Source organism: Enhydra lutris, unplaced genomic scaffold (assembly GCF_002288905.1).
Source record: "Enhydra lutris kenyoni isolate GAN:26980312 unplaced genomic scaffold, ASM228890v2 scaffoldscaffold21, whole genome shotgun sequence".
Classification (NCBI taxonomy): Eukaryota; Metazoa; Chordata; class Mammalia; order Carnivora; family Mustelidae; genus Enhydra; species Enhydra lutris.
Window position 1 is genome coordinate 61,488,533 of NW_019154105.1, and position 18,598 is coordinate 61,507,130.

Sequence of the window (18,598 nt, forward strand, 5' to 3'; positions counted from 1 at the left end):
CTTTTCATTCTCTTAACAGTGTCTTTGGCAGAATAGAATTAAAAAAAAAAAGATTTTATTTATTTATTTGACAGAGAGAGAGAGATCAAAAGTAGACAGAGAGGCAGGCAGAGAGAGAGAGGGAAGCAGGCTCCCTACTGAGCAGGTACCCTGATACAGGGCTCAACCCCAGGACCCTGAGATCATGATCTGAACCAAAAGCAGAAGCTTGACTCACTGAGCCACCTAGGCACCCCTAGAATTCTTTATTTTTCATTTTCATTTTCATTTTCTTTTCTTTCATAAATCATGCTTTTGGTGTCATATCTAAAATAACATCTCCAAACTTAAGGTCACCTATGTTTTTTCCTACCTCATCATCTGGGAATTTTATGGTTTCACCAGCTGCATTCAGTTCTATGACACATTTTTTGTGAAGGATGTAAAGTCTGTATCTAGATCTTTTTCCTTTTTCCTCCTCCTTTCCTCCTCTCGCTTCCCTTCCTCCTCCCCCCTCCTCCTCCTTCTCCTTCATTTTAATATAGATGTCTAGTTGTCCTAGCACCATTTTTCCAAAAGACAATCTCTTCTCTATGGAATTTTCTTCTCTCCTTTGTCAGTGGTCAGTTGACTATATTTGTCTGCATCTATTTTGGGCTCTCTAGCCTGTTCCATTGGTCCATCCATTTTTTGTCAGTATCACACTGTTTAGATTACTGTTGTTTTATAGAAGTCTTGAAACTGGGTAGCGTGTCTTCTGATTTTGTTTTTATCCTTCAATACTGTGTTGGGTATTCTGCGTCTTTTGTCTCTCCATATAAACTAGAATCAGCTAATCAGTTTGTTGTTATCCACAAAATACGTTACTGGTCTTTTTGTGGGGAATGTGGAATGTGTTGAATCTATAGATCAAGTAAGGAAAACCAGACATCTTAATAATACCGAGTGTTCCTATCCACACACATAGAATATATAAACCATTTATTTAGATCTTCCTTGATATGATTCATTTTCAGACCTGAAGATTAATGTTGCTTCTATAGATTGCATTTTATATTTGCAGTAAGTATACATGTATACATGGTTCTTGTTGTATTAGTAAAAAGCAAAAGTAGAGACACAGCAAGGTAATACGCTACTAACAGAAAGGTACATAAAAAGCCACAGGGGTGCAATGTCAGACAAGATTAATTCTGTGAAGAGTTGATGGCAGGAACAATAGCTTCACCAAGATGATGACAGATGAGAAGCTCATCAACTAAAGAAGTAATGGAGGACCTTTCTAGACCAGGTGTGTGTGTGTGTGTGTGTGTGTGTGTGTGTTCAGGAGACTGAAAATAAATAAATTCAATACATTTGTACAATTCAAAGGCATTCTGGAGACATGAAAAATACTTGGGGGCAGGGGTTATTGGACAGAGATAACACTTTCATTGAAAGGATTTGGATAATCTAAAGAGAGGAAAGTTTCCAGCAATGGGAACACAGGGTACATGGGCAGAGTTAATGAAGTGTCAGATTTGTTTAAGGACTGATAAGAAGATCAATTTACTATTGTCTAGGAGGACAATGGTGGGTAAGGTAAAGAAGTCTGAGAGAACACCTGCTGCTTTTGCAAGTAGTGGCGCCATTCCTGGCACATTTTTGCACTGTTGTTCTTCCAAAAATATCTCAAGAAAGCAGACCCTCAGAGAATTCAATGATTTATTTATTCATCCAAATAACTATGTGAACTACATAACACTCTGGGTACTATTTTAGATGCTGGGACATAGAGGTATGGGCCATACGGAAGAAGGCCCTCCCTCAAGGCACATTATTCTGCTTCCCTTGACAGCCATCTGCCTCCAACCACCAGACTGCATACTGTAAATGTTTGTGTCCTGGTCTCAGTGAGAAGTTCAGATTTCCTTCTCTAGTTTACTGATGTAAACATTTTTTTGACCATACTTCATCCCTATCTACTCCTTCGCCGCTCAGCTTTTAATTCAATATTCTCATTCAAGAACTTCTGAAACGTTGTTTTCCATCCTTAGCGCCATGGGATGCCAAACATTGAGGTTCCTGCCCTCCCACTAGAGTAGGGAATTTGAGTCAGGTTGTGACATCCATGTCATACGAATGCCAATGATCACCTTTGGCTTTTCTGCTGGTATTAAAGGTTAAAAATAGTTCTTTTTAAGGAGAGGGTGGGATACATTATCATAAGAGGAGTGGGGCATTCTGTAATTGGATCACCTGGGGAAAAGGAGTGTTTTTCCAATTGGAAATGGGAACTTCTGGAAGAGCTGAGGCAGTGTCTGGAGCAGATGTTTTACCACCCTCACCATCACACAGAAGAAACAATCATATAAAGATATAACTACTGTTAGACCTTGCTGTGTCTCAAGAACATGAAGTAATTGCCCCAGGGTTATAGGGTTCTTTATTTGGCAGCTCTGGGTTTCTAACTTAGTTCTATCCTCTATGGTGTCAAGCTTTTTGTCTATTTATCTTACCAACCTGCCTCCCAAAAGTGGTAGGACATCCAGAAGAGAAATTTCAGCTGAGTTTGTAACACAACAATTATAACAGATTTTATTGGTAGCCTGCCCACCTCCTGATGGCTTTCATCTTTGTAGTACCTGCCAACAGTCTTCTGCAGACATCTAGGACTTTCTACCTGTAGCTTTTTATGGACCTCCACTGAAGGCTAGCAGTCTGAGAGGTATGTCCCTGGCAGTGTCTCTCCACCATTGATGAATGGCAACTGTAGGATGAGAAGTCCAATCTCCTCTACCCTGGGCAGGATGACTCAATGGCATGTTCTACACTATGCTCTAAGTCCTCTGGCAAGGCTGAACTCAGCTTGTCCACAGGATAATCTACCAGAGAACATCCCTTTTATTTACTTCCGCCCCTGCTCTTCTATCTTCCCCATTCCCCTACTAGTAGTTCCTGGGATCATGTCCCAGCTTCCCAAATAAAACCGTTAACTCAAAGTTTAGTCTCTGGAACCACTTCTGGGTGAACCCAATTTAAAACCATGAGAGACTCTTAACTATAGGAAACAAACTGAGGGTTGCTGGAGGGGAGGTTCGTGGGGAATGGGATATTTGGGTGATGGGCATTAAGAAGGACATGTGACATGATGAGCACTGGGTATTATACACAACTGTTAAATTACTGAACACTACATTTGAAACTAATGACATACTATATATTGGCTAATTGAATTTAAATTAAAAAAACACCTTTTGCTTTAGAAATAACAAATACAGAAGAGGTGGGGAAAAAGATATTTGAAATTACAAGAGTATCTGTCTTTTTAGGTGGACTTCTCATATTATATTTTGCTTTTGTTTTTCACTACCTTTCCTTAGGATAAGTGTACTTCTGACAACGTTGAGACTTGTATCATATGAAAATAAAATATTTTAAAAAATGTTTGAGGCAGCATTAAGATCAGGAATTAGAGCTAAAAGCTAAAGGTGCTTCCAGTCCATAGCCCTGTGTCACACTGGATTAATAGAACAGTTCCACCAAAGCAAGACCCACATGGCAGGGACCACAGGGATGCTGGACTCCTCACTGTGCTCCTACCATGCTTTTGTTCAAAGCGGGGTTCATCTGGCAGAGATCCAGTGATGTGTTTGTCAATATATCTTTACAGATGATGTTGTCAAGAGAAACTAACATCCCCTAGAATTTGGCCTGTAGATTATATTATCCTTAGTTACACATTTTTAATAGCTTTTCTATTTGTGGTTCTTTGAGAGAAATATTTATTGGAAGGTGAGAGGACACCAATCAATCACTCATGGCAAATCAGTTACCATCTTAACCTAGGTAATTAGTGATAAATAGAAATTCATGGTGACAGTGAGTCTGAAAAATCTGTCTATAAATAACAAGACCCTTGTGTCCAGGTTGAGGTTAAAAATGGAGACTTAACTTTCAAGGACAGCAAATTTTTAAAAAAGCTTTTATTTATTCATTTGAGAGAGAGACAAAGAGAGTACAAGCAGCGGGGGAGGCAAAGGGAGAGCGAGAAGCAGATTCCCTGCTGAGCTGGGAGCCAGACCTTGGGCTTGATCCCAGGACCTGGAGATCATGACCTGAGCCGAAAGCAGACATTTAACCATCTGAGCCACCCAAGCCCCTATCAAGGACAGGAACTTGAAAAGAACTCCCTGAACTTAGTCAGCCTAATGGAGGAAAGTGGTGATAATACTAAGACTTGCTCCCATGAGAGAGTGAGAGAAACAGCATAAGTCCTTCTCATCTCAGAATCAATTCAGTACTTGTGGGGTAAGGGGGACAGGACAGGGAGAGAATCTATGGGATGATCAATAAGCAACAGTGGCGTGAGGTGACACGAGTTGGGCAATACAGAGGCATCAGTGTCAATTGTCTCTGATAATTCTCAGCATCTACTCTAGAAGTTAATCTGATTAAAGCCACAGAATATGAGTGTTAAACCTTCTCAGAAAGGAATCTGAACTCTGACTTTGAGCCACCAGAAGATATTTCCTAATCTCTCTACACCTGAAGTTCCTATGCTATAAAATGGGGCTTTTATTTTTTATTTTTTTTAAAGATTTTATTTATTTATTTGACAGAGATCACAAGTACACAGAGAGGCAGGCAGAGAGAGAGAGAGAGAGGGAAGCAGGCTCCCTGCTGAGCAGAGAGCCCGATGCGGAACTCGATCCCAGGACCCTGAGATCATGACCTGAGCCGAAGGCAGCGGCTTAACCCACTGAGCCACCCAGGCGCCCCTAAAATGGGGCTTTTAGTAGGTGACACATCTGTTATAGGAACTAAAATGAGATATCAGACAACCTGATTAAAAATGGACCAAAACCATAATAAAACTTCACCAAAGGGAAGAAAAAAATTGTGTCTGTGCTTATAAACATAACACACCACCACACATAACTATATAACTTATATGTAAATGTATATGTAAATACATATGTAACATATATGACATATATAACTATATATAACATACTATATATTGTATATATATAAGCATATAAAAAGATCTCCCTCATTCTCTATCATCAGAGAAATACAAATTAAAACAACAGTGATGTACCACTATACATCCATTAGAATGGCTCAAATCCAGAGCCTGACAATGCCAAATGCTGATGAGGATCTGAAGCAACAAGAACTCTCAAACACTTTGGTGAGAATACAAAAGGGTATAGACATTTTTAAAGATACTTTGGCTGTTTCCTAAAAAACTAGACAGTATCTTAGTTTTACAGGAAGCTAATAAACCATCACTCTCCTTTGTATATACTCAAAGGAGTTGTAAACTTATGTCACACGAAAACCTGCACACAGATGTTAATAGAACTTTATTCATCATCACCAAAACTTGGAAGCAACCAAGATGCCCTTCAGTAGGTGAATGGATAAGCTGTGCCACATCCAGAGAGTGGAATGTTATTCAGAAATAAAAAGAAATGAGCTTTCAAGTCATGAAAAGACATGGAGGAAACTTAAGTGCATATTACCAAGCAAAAGAAGCCAATCTGAGAACTCTGCATACTGTATGATTCCAATTTTATGACAGTTTGGAACAGGCAAAACTATGGAGACAGAAAAAGATCACTAGTTGCCAGCAGTGAGAGTGGAGAGATGAATAGGCAGAGCACAGAGATTTGTAAGGCAGTGAAAATATTCTGCATGATGTTATAATGATGGGTACATGTCATTAAGCTTTTGTCAAAAAACCCCTAGAACGTGCGCCACAAAGAGTGGACCCTGATTGATACTAGGGATGCTAAGTGATTATGAAGCGTCCGTGTCCGTTCATCCTTGGTGATGACTGTACCACACTGGCGAGAGTTGTTGAGAAAGGGGGAGGCTCTGCACATGCGGAGACAGAGGTATATGGGAAATCTCTACATCTCAATTCTAAAAACAATGAAGTAAAAAAAAAAAAAATTAAAAAATGAGATGTATATCAAATTCATGGAACATTGTAGACAATAAATAACATTTCCCTCTTCATCATACACAATAACCATTCTAGTAGAAGAAAATAAAATATTTTTTAATAAGTTGATTAAAAGACTCGATTTTCTGGCTTCTACATAGAATATTCTAAGTCAATGATTTCAAAAACCCTGGAATGGGAAGGCAGTCATTGTTTCGCTCAGAATTTATTAATGCGTACAGTTAACTATGTTAGACAAAACATTCTGCTCCCATAGTGCTTGTCATTGTAGATAGGGCTTATTCTGGCATAAAGGCAGAAGGCTTGGTTCAGGGAAATATGTCTCATTCAAAAAAAAAATGAATAACTTGATAAAGGACATTTTGGCAACAGGGACCAAATTTGCCTTTAGTGCTACAGATTTATAAGAGGGAAGTTTCAAGAGGAAGAAACCTGCAGTTTGCTGATGGAGGTGGTGGAGATGCTTGAAGAAGGGCTTGATAGCCTACTGGAACACCTCCGTGCTCAGGGAGGGGATCATCTCATCCCTCTACAGACTTGGCTAGGCATTTCCTGAGCATTTCCCAGATGAAGGCATCAGTGACATTCTTTTTCCCTAGCCACTTCTTTTGAGTCTTGTGTCAACATCAGGTAGCTGGTAAAATTCCTCATTATGTTCCCTAATTTCAATAAGAATGAATCCAGTCCAATTCCTTAGAGCATCTGAATTCATTGCATTCTGGGAGAAATTAGGAGAAGTCAATCTCTCTATAGTTATTGCTCTGAAAATGAAGCATGCAGCTAGAAGCACTTTTTTTTCTTGGCAGAAAATAATTTTATGAATACAACTCACAGCCTAAATTGCTGAAAGAATGAGGATCTATAATGAGTTTTCCAATGCAATTGTTGTTACTGAGAATATAGGTTCCCCCCGTCAAAAAAAAGTAATTACAAAAATAATTATATTGAGAAATGAAGTTGCCTGTTGCAGGTAAGGTGGTTCCTCTTTCACTGAATCCCAATCACTTGATTTGCTCTTCCGCTGGAAAGAGTCAAAAAAAAAAAAAAAAAAAAAAAGTAAAAGAAAAGCTGTTCTATAGTACTGCGCACATTCCCTATAGGAAAAGGCCTTCAGGAAGGTTCTCAATTGAAGTTCATTGAAAGTTTAATTGAAGTTATTACATGATTGCTTTTAGCAAAAGGAAGACTGAGTAGTATGAGTATAGGAATTTTTTTTCTCTGACTGTTCCTGGTTTTACCATGTTTGCTCCCAGACTCTTCATAAAGGAGTATAGAGATATTATGTTGATAATAAGGGGTAGATTTTTGTTTGATGCTTGCTTTAATGAAAGATAGACAGAGAATATTAGCTAGCCAAAGTTATTGAACTTTATAAAAGTATCTATGTGTGTGTGTATGTATTGTGTGTGTGTGTGTGTGTGTGTGTGTGTGTGTGAGCTACTGTGCAAAATAGTACATTTTATATTTTTCAAACTGAGGCAAAGATATCATCTTCACACTGACATTGATAGAAGAAAGCTAAGTTTTCTTCTCCACAAATCATTCTTTTGACTGGGAAATATGTTTTAACTTTGATTCTTAAACTGCCAGAGCATATTCCACTATTGTAGCATGCTAAACATTTACAGTTACCGAGTTACTGAACATCTATTTGTGTATGAATAATGCAAGGTACCTTTGCAGAAATGCTCATGAATGGTTAATGAACAAGAAAATATCAGCGTTAGGTAAATCTGAAAGATGGAAAGGGGGCTCATCTGTGCACTCACAGGCTGGTATCCAGTGATACATCAGACATCCATGTCACAAAAAGGGTCTGGTCCAACTGTGAGGTTATCCTCTCTGCTCATACTTCTGGGTCTGCATGGTAAGCCAGAAGGCACAGAACTAAAAATGAATGCTTGTATATTTTCTTTAAAGCAGGATTAGAAATTTATTATGGAGATAATTTGAAAGAAAGTATTTTAGGACAAGGATTGAAAACCAGGAGCTTAATTTCTTTGAAAAAGTCACTTTAAAAAAAATCCCATTAATCTTAAATTCATCTTCTGCCTGGCAGACTGTATGTACCCAAAAGTTGAATTTAGAGTTAAAAATTAGGGACACATTCCTTTTTAAATTATTTTCCCCATCCTCTTCCACTACAATTAGAAAGTGGCTAAGCTGATTATAAACCCAGGTGTCTATAGTTTTCCACTGAGCCCCATTGACTCTTGGGATTATAAATGTTCTTACTCCTGACTTTACAAAGCTTTCCCACATCCATTATGTAATTTTATATTTACAGTAACATTTTGAAGTGCATATCAACAGCACTATTTTATAGATTAAATATGTGAAGGTCAGATAGGCTTGCTTAACCATTAATTGGTAAAGCTGAATTTGAAACCAGTATCTCCAGTTTTAATTATATAACTTCTCAGTTGTGTTTTTCTTGTGAGTATTTGGCATAACAAGGATGAAATATATTATGTATAAATTTCCTAATATTTAGAAGATATAGAATAGATGTTTTCTTTATTTTCTGGGTTGTTTTTATTTTTGTTTTCTTGTCACAATGCAGTATGAAGTTCTGGTTCATAAAAAGTTACACATGCATCCCAGAATAATCTAGAAAATATCCTAATTAAGAACATAAACCCTGTTAAATAGGTGATGGGGATGAAGAAGTACACTTGTCATGATAAGTACTGGGTGATGTATGGAGTGTTGAATTACTATATTGTACACCTGCAACTAACATAACATTATATGTTATCCAACTGGAATTAAAATAAAAACATAAAAGAAAAAAAAAAGAAAATGCAATGAAAAAAATCTATAAACCCTCTTTAAGGGCTGCTATTTTAATTGCTTTGTCAGAGAACTGCAGAATGTATTAATTCCAACTCTAAGACAGTGCCCACCTAACTTGAGTAAAAGTCAGTAAAACCACAGAATCAAGTGAGACAGCCAGCAAATTGACCATGATCCCAGCTTTGATATGCAGCAGGGGATGGGATCAAGAGATGCAGACATTTGAGGTGATACAGAAACAAATGGTTTATGGGTAATGAGGGAGAGTATGCATCAGCACTAAGCCCCGGGAGTACTCGTTTTGTAACTGAAACCACAGGGCTTATTCTTCTGTAACACCCCCACAGAAGACATTTTGAAGAAAGCAATCTCCAAATTTTTGTAGAAAGCATGTTCACATGGAATGATTGCCACAGCTTTATTATTTCCAGAAAGTGTGAAATAGTGAATAAAACAAAAATAGTAAATCATAATTGTGATAGATTGCAAAACTGGCCACAAAATCTCCCTGTGCCTGAATGTTCTCTGCTTTGCTTTGTGACCGAGTGGAGTGTATTTCTCCATCCCTTGAAATTGAGTTGGCCATGTGACTTGCTTTGGTCAACGGGGCATAAGCAAAATGTCTCAGGGAGAAGCTTAAAAGCACTAGTGCTTTGGGGCTTGCCCACTTGCTGTTCTTGGAATCCTGAAATTGCCATAGGAAAGAACCCAAGCTACCCTTCTGGAGCAGGAGGAACCATATGGAGGAGAACCAAGACATCCCTGCTTCCAGCCAACCAGCTGCCAGAAATACCAGTGAAACCATCTTAGCTGCAGAGAGCAGCTTGTCTCACAGTTAACCACCAATGTATTAGGTGGTCCAGCAGAAATCAGACCAGAAGAAACGTTTCTTCAGCCCACAGTACTGTAAGATCAATAAAATGTGGTTCTACACCTCTAATTTTGGGGTGGTTGATATGCATCATTGGCTGACACACACTGAAAGTACAATCCATGAAGACTGAGCCAACAAAGCAAAATTTCCTCATTCTTTTAAAAAAGAGAGAAATTTCAGACAAAATGAGAAAATATCATGTTTGAATCGAATACTCAGTAGCAACTGTGTCCTGTAGATCTACTCCTGTGGTGGGGCAATGCTGTGTGAAATGTCAGGAAGCACTGAACACAAACCCACACTTGTAGAGTGGATGGACCCTCTGACTTTGCTGAGTTTCACTTATCAATAACATGGAATTAAAACCTTTTTCCTTATGATATCAATTACTCTGTACATCATCTGCCATGTTGAAAGGGTCCAATAAAATGATAGCTGTCTTAGTTTTGATGATCATAAAATGCAAAAAGGAATGCTGCACCCCCATCCAGAGCATCCTCCCATGAGGTGTTTGGTTTGAAGGTCACCTTAGGACACATGCTGAACATTTGATTATCTGCTCAGATAGAGTTTGAGGAAGACCAGACTGGAATAGCACAGGGTCATGGAGCAGGAAATTGGGAATCATGAAAAAATAAATCAAGGAAACAAGACTGATGATTTAATGAAAGTGAGAGGCTTGTGATTAACATTAGCAATGTATTAAAATGATTTTTTTTTGAATATGGAAAGTTTATGTAGGTATATAGACCGATCTAGGAACAGAGACACTGAAATCTGTTTATTCTATTATGTTTGTTTACATATCTTCAGAGGACTCTTGTTTTCCATTAAAATTTTCCACTAAGATTTCATACATTTGAGGATTATTTAATATACTGAATATTCATCCGCTGAAAAAGGAACCACAGTCATGAATGGATAGATCCTAAAAATGTATTTTTAATGAAAAAGCATTATTTAAAAGTTACATAAGCAAGGAGGAGCCTAAGTGACTCAATTGGTTGAGATTTTGACTCTTGATTTCAGCTCAGGTCTGGATTTTAGGGTTCTGAGATCAAGCCCCACACTGGGCTTTACCCTCAGCATGTAGTCTGCTTGAGATTTTTTCCCTCTCCTGCCCCTCCCACTGCATGTGTGCTCTCTCTCTTTCTCTCTCTCTCTCTCTCTCTAAAATAAATAAGTTTTTAAAAAAAAGGTAGCATAAGAAAGTAAATAAGTCAACCATGTATTTTCTATCACGCAGGTTAAAATAGTCATGGGACATTTGTCTCTAACAAAATGATGACCTAGAGATCTTTTAAAAGAAACAAGTTACAATTTCTTGCTAAAAAACAAAATTTACAGGAAAAGCATTTTTAACATCTATTTAAATGAATAATCACAAGAGCCAGAAAATACTGGAAATCCTCCTATAACCGAACCAGCATGAGTTCTTTCTTTGATGAGTCAAAGATACACCAGGTAGCGTTTTCACACAAAGGAAACTTTATTTGCAGCAAATAAAGACATCACCATGAATGACTTGCAAAGTGACTCTCTGAGCAAGAGTGCATGGGTTCCTTTTATTTAGAGTGAATATTTTGATAGGGAAGCTAAATGATTGTATGTAGAGATGGACATATGGCCGTGCATGCACCTTAAGGAAATGTGCCAATACACACATTAAATATTACATGGATGAGGCTTGTGCCCCTCCTTGGGTAGAGCTTTTAGTATTATAATAAAGCAAAGGGAGTTGTTGATCATTCCAGAAGTCACTCCATTGGCTATGTGCTCAGGCACAAGGCGGGGGGATAGCTGAAACTGGTCTCTGTGGTCTAGACCACCAGAGCCTTTCCTCTGAGAGGTTGTTACAGCTGAAGGGGTGGTTTCAGTTTCCATAATGGGATGTTAAGCCCATAAGTTCCTTTGCTGGAGTTAAGAGATAAAATGGAAAATAGAGCTTAATGAAAATCTGGGACAAATCTCAGTGGGTACAAGCAAGTGAGCAATAAAGGTCAGGTCTTAATGTCTAGCTGGTGACACTCTGGGTTCAAAATAGAGTAGAATCTCAAACACTGAGTAAAGAATTGTCAGGAAACCGGTAGCACCCCCAAGGTTGTCCAATTCCTGGTAATTGTGGGCCTCTTATTGAATATGATGCCCACAGGTGACAGAGGGAAGACTTTTTACTTGCCATAAGTGAGCAGCTGAAACAGAATGTGGGCAGAAGCCAAGGGCATTAGGGGGCCACATCCTCACTGAACATACAGAAAAGAAAAAAAAGAAAAATCCAACCTCGATGTCAATATGGCTTGCTCTCGCAGCTGAGCAAAAGGAAAAGGAAAAGGATTCTTTCCAGCCCTCATGAAGGAAAACTTTTCTAACTTTTGGAAGAAAATATCATTATTATTGTGCCAGTAAGATGTCATAAGTGTGGACTGTATTTAATGTTTCTAAACATGAAGCAGTAAGAAAAAGACTAATAAATTACATAAAATACAAAAACCTAACTTCATTAAAAAATTAACAAAAATAATGGGTAGGGGAAAAGAAAAAAACTTGGAACAATTATTTACCAGGCATATGAACTTTATAAAGAATTCCTGGAATCAGTGAGAAAAGCAAAATAAGTTACCTAATAGAAAAAAGGCCCAAATCATGAAAATCTATTTTGCTAAAAAATGAACACATCAGCCAAAAAAATAGAGCAAAGATGATCAACCTCATTAGTAATGTGAGAAAAAACTAGCTAAAAATTGAAACAAGATACAATTTTACACCTCCTAAATTGGCAAACAATTTAAAAGCCTGACAATTGGAAGGTTTGGTAGAGATGGGAAGCCATACAATCTCCCAGACACAAATGGTACAAGCATAAATTGGTATGTTTGAGTTGGACACCAGTTTAGCATTACACTATAAAACTATAAGATGCAAACATAAAATGAACCAGCCATTTTGTTCAGAAATAAACTTTGCTTGGTGTGTCAGGAGATATATGCACAAGAATGTTTCCATCTATATTGCTTAAAATAAACTCAAAAATCTATTAATTTTAAAATGGAGCAAAAGTGGCAGGACAGAAAATGGAATACAAAAAGTAAGAAAAAGGATTCATTGCATCTCTATACCTCAACATAGACAGACATGAGGAGTGAAAAAGTCAAGCTATAGAGTATAATTGAGGATGGCATTTAATTAATATTCAAAACAATGTAACAATGTAAAACTCGACATCATGCACAATACATTCTGCCAACATGGTAGAGAATGACACTCACATTGAGCCTAGGGGTTTTGCCTTCCTGAGAAGGAAAATTTTATTTCCCAATCTATATAACTTTGATATACTATGATATTCTCCTTCATAAAGATTCCATATTTATGAAATATTGGAACACCAACTTTTTAAAAAATTTTTTTAATTTTTTTATTTCTTTTTAGCGTAACAGTATTCATTGTTTTTGCACCGCACCCAGTGCTCCATGCAATCTGTGCCCTCTCTAATACCCACCACCTGGTTCCCCCAACCTCCCACCCCCCGCCCCTTCAAAGCCCTCAGATTGTTTTTCAGAGTCCATAGTCTCTCATGGTTCACCTCCCCTTCCAATTTCCCTCAACTCCCTTCTCCTCTCCATCTCCCCTTGTCCTCCATGTTATTTGTTATGCTCCCCAAATAAGTGAAACCATATGATAATTGACTCTCTCTGCTTGACTTATTTCACTCAGCATAATCTCTTCCAGTCCCGTCCATGTTGCTACAAAAGTTGGGTATTCATCCTTTCTGATGGAGGCATAATACTCCATAGTGTATATGGACCACATCTTCCTTATCCATTCGTCCATTGAAGGGCATCTTGGTTCTTTCCACAGTTTGACGACCGTGCCCATTGCTGCTATAAACATCGGGGTACAGATGGCCCTTCTTTTCACTACATCTGTATCTTTGGGGTAAATACCCAGTAGTGCAATTGCAGGGTCATAGGGAAGTTCTATTTTTAATTTCTTAAAGCCTCTTTGCCTGGCATAATATTGGGTAAATCTCACTGATTTCTTCTCATTCCTGATTGATTTCTACCAAGTTGCAGTGGGACCACCCCTCTCTCAAGACCATCTCAAATATCTTGAGCTCTGTCACCTCTACCCACATCTTTTCTGCAACTACTTCCAGTTTCTCATATTAGGGCCATGCTCAGAGCTGCATCCCTTGCTAGGCAATGATCCCCAAGGCACAGTAACTCCCTTGTTGCTCTCTATCTTGGGCACACTCATAGTGATTTCTGTATTGCACAAAGCTCAACTCTGGAAGGAGAAAAATACTCAACTGCTGACCAGGTTCTCATCCCTGGTATTTCTGTGAGTCAAAATTTTTTGGTTGCGAATGGCAGGATGGAAACACGATTCAAACTGCTTTAAATGCAGAGGAAATTTTTGCTGCACTTCTCCCTTTATATGGACTTGGGCTTTTAAGAAACTTTTTTATTTGTTTGTTTTGGTTTTGTTCTCATGCAGGTTCTGTTAGCATTATGTATATGATAATTGTGCAGCTCCAGGCTTATGTTATTGTTACAACGAACAGTCAGAAAAGAAAACACCTGTTTTAGTAGCTGTCAGCACAGAGGTAGGATGGTCCATTTGAAATTGGATCCAGACATCTCCACGTTGACCATTTATTGAATACTTATTCTGTTGTTTCTTCACTCAACACATACTTACTGAGCTCCTACTATGTATCGGTCACTCCATCACAAATACTTAAATATATCTTGGAATACAGAGAATAATATAAGAGCATCACATTATAGAGTTGGAAATAACACATAGGGAGGAGCCCAAGCTGTGTCACAGATGCATGAATGAGGGCATTTTCTCAATCTCAGGAGGCAGGCAGAGCAGAAGGGCATGTCTGATGGAGTTCCCTAATGGAGGAACTTTAGAAATTGGCCAGTCTTTGTCATCTGGTGGGGATGGTCTTTGCACTCACTGCTGCTACTACTGGTTTTATTACACTCAGGGGTGGTCTCCACAGACAACATCTCTTTGGAGAAGGCATGTGTCTGCCTAGAAGGTCTGCTGGTCATTACACTCATGTAAAATAGTATTTGGAACTTTAAAAAAATTTTTTCCAAATGTTTCTCTAACGTATGTGAATTTGTTTTACACTATATTCATTATTTATTTTCTATTAATGAATCGTTTGATTATTTCCCTTGGTGAGCAGAATTTTTCAGCAGTTGAAGATCTGAATAATGCAGAGATAACTAATTATGTTTTTTTTTTTTCCAGCATGCACATTTCTGATGCAGAAAGATTCTTACCGAGGGAACATAAAAACCAAACATTTTAAATTGCCATTGTTTAGAAAATGTGATGGGAAAATGCTCTCGATTAGTTTGAAAATTAATGACTAGGCTGAAGGGGGGAGGAAAAAAAAACATGATCTCTCTGTTAAACCAGCAGAAAATTGTGACAAGTCAGCAGATCAGGCCTCTGGGATTTGTTACCCCACCATTTAGTGGATTAACTGGGAATCTGAGCCTTTCCTTTCTCTGACCCGTCTTTTCATTTTCTAAAATAATGCCCTTTCAGTGCTGGTAACTAAGAAATCTATGAATCCATGAAATTTCAAAATAAAAATAGACAAATTGATTCTCATTAGAATAAATAATTTATGTACTTTTTGATCTCTAATCCCAAGGCACATGATCAAATCAACTAAGGAACGCCCTCCAACCCCAAAACCTATGCATAAAATTCATTTATGTAATATTATAATAGAGAATAAAAATGAGGATTAAAAAAGGAAACCTAATGATATCAATTCTTGGAATACTACATGAATTTTCTTTTATACTTACATAAATGGTTCTACATTTTATGATTTCCTATTTGGACAAGGCATTAATATCCAGGACTAATGTCCAATGGCCATGATGGCTGGTGACACCAGCATCTGTTCTGCTGAGCCCCAATTTGTACCATTCTAATGGTGACATATTTTTAACGTCACCCTTGCTTATATTCACTGGGAAATCTACATGGCCTCCTTGCTAACCTCAATAATTAAGGGTAGACAGATATTTCAATCTTTATCTGTCAGTTATTATGGAAATGGTCCAGCTTTCAGATTGGACAGGCTAGACACTACTTGGAATGATTCCTACTTTCTTTGTAGTATCCAATAGTTGTTGGCCCCCCTTGAAATAGATTGTGGTAGTTCTGTTTAAATGAACAAAATATAAGTGTAGATTGTCTACTTCTTAGCAAGATTTCTTCCAGAAAAAAAAAGAATTTCCTTTTCAGACAGGCTGTAGACAGACTAGGAAGGGGGCCCACCAAGGTGGAGGAAAGCCACAGGTTCTGTGGTTAGATCAAGCTAGGAACAGGAAGAGCCAATGACTGGCTCAATGCACAGGTGTTATAGGTAGATTTCTATAGAAATCAGGGGTAAAAAAAGACCTTTTCTTAAGCCCAAAGACTTAGCAATAGAAAAACAGTAGGGATCCTAACTAGACGAACTTAAGAGAAAGATCTTAGTAGAAAGGTATAAAAAAGAACAACACCAGGGGAAAAAAGGGTGGGGGGAGCACCCAGGTGGCTCATTTGGTGAACTGTCTGACCTTTGATTTTGGCTCAGGTCATAATCTGAGGATCTTGAAACTGAGCCCCACTATGGGCTCAGTGCTGAGTGTGGAGCCTGCTTGGGATTCTCTCTCTCCTTCCCCATCTACTCCTCTCTCCCATTCTCTAAAGGAGGAAAAGAAAGAACAACCCTGGGATAACCATTCTCAAGTCAGGTTGTGGTCAGAATTTCCAGGAAGTCTTGATAAACATAGGTTTTCTAGTCACATCCCAATATACAGAATCAGAATCTCTGGGAATAGGGACTCTATCTCTGTATTCTATAATGCACCCAGCTCATTCAGTCACCCATCAATTGTGTCTGACAGTGGTTAGGGTATACTGTACAGAACAATATCTATGCATATTATTCTGTATGGACTTTCAGCTGCATGATTTTATATATATGACTTAATATATATATATGAAAAAGTTTAAAATACAGGAAACAATAATTTTTATTTATTTATTTATTTTCAGCATAACAGAATGCATTGTTTTTGCACCACACCCAGTGCTCCATGCAATACATGCCCTCCTTAATATTCACCACCTGGCTCCCCCAACCTCCCACCCCCCCACCCCTTCAAAACCCTCAGCATGAGCATTGGGGGTGAGTGTCTAGGGGCAGAGGGAGAGGGAGAGAGAATCTTAAGCAGATGCCCAACTGAACATGGAGCCAATCTCATGACCCTGAGATCATGACCTGAGCTGAAATCAAGAGTCAGCTGCTTAACCAACTGAGCCACCCAGACGCCCCTAAATTTGATTGTTTGAATAGAAGGATATAATGGATGGGATTTAAGAACTTGTGTATGGTACCTTTTTTCATACTTCTGGTAAAAGTACACACTTGGAGACACTTAGGTTTGAATCTCTAACTTCAGGAGCTGTATGAACATGGCAAATCACAAAAACGCTCTACAATATACTCTTCTTTGTTAGATCAAAAATAGCATTGCATAGCTCTTAGTTATTATAAGGATTAAATATAAACAATGTGGACACATTTCTAGGTAGAATTCCTCACCTATATGTTGGGGGGGGTAGGCTGAAGAGATAGTAATTACAACCAGAATTATCACAAATTATATGATTTTTTTAAAAGATTTTTATTTATTTATTTGACAGAGAGAGATCACAAGTAGGCAGAGAGGCAGGCAGAGAGAGAGGAAGGGAAGTAGGGTCCCTGCTGAGCAGAGAGCCCTATGCGGCACTTGATCCCAGGACTCTGAGATCACGACCGGGGCCGAAGGCAGAGGCCTTAACCCACTGAGCCACCCAGGTGTCCGACAAATTATGTGATCTTTTAAAAAACATTTGCCTTCAGTTCTTAAGGAATTGATGTATTTATCTTCAGCTCACTGGATATCCCTCATTTCCCCTTTCCTTGTACACTTGTTTTGGCTATGGGCAAATTCATTAAGCAGTGTAAATCGTTTGTATGTTATAGACAAATTCGTTAAGTAGTAAGGAATCAGTACAAGCATTCAATCCTAAAATCATGCATCCAAAAACGTGTTGAAGCTTCTGTCTGGAAACCCTCATGACCAAACAGCTGATTATGGTCATTCTTAGAAAGTTCCAGTGAAAAGGAAGCTAGAAAAGTCTCTAGATCAGTAATTGCCTCTTCTGTAGGGCTGGCAGTGTCAGAGTGAACCTAGGGAACAGTCCAAATTGCTAGGTTGACAAAGAAGTGAGTTTTGGCATCCTATCTGCTGGCTGTGACATTTTAGAAGATTTTTTTTTTCTTCCATGTTGATACTCACACACAGGTCTTGTTTTATAATCCCAAATCCTTCTAGACTTGGAGGGAAAGAAAGTTATGAAAACTAACACAGACTGTAGTTAAACTCAGATACAGAATCAGTACCGCCCAGGTAGGCTTGAAGTACTGGAAAAGGAAGGTTCCAATTCCCTTTCTCCCACTTGTTAGCCAGTTGTCTTTGGGCAGTGATAACTTCTGGATAACTTAGTTTCCTCATTCATTAAATGGGAATCATTGTACCCTCCCAAAAGCATCACGGCCAAGATTATAAGCAAGCTTATGTGGATTCCAGCCAAAAGATTTAAAACCACTGTAGGAGACATGAAACCAATGTTCAGCTGAGAGAAATAGTTCCAAATAGGACTCTTACCTAGAGCTGCTCATAGTATTTAATACCTCCTTTTCCCTGGTTTTCATTTCCTCACTCTTATTGTATCTGTTAATCCATCATATGGTCAAATATAAAGCCTGCAGAAAAAAAAACACCGTAAAATAATTATGCAATTTGATCAGTAGTTATAAGGCGAGCTCCCATGTAACCATGCTCCCATTACCCAGTAGACACTGGCCAGCCTCCCAAAGCCCCCAATTCCCTTCTTCAACATCATCTTCCTCTCCT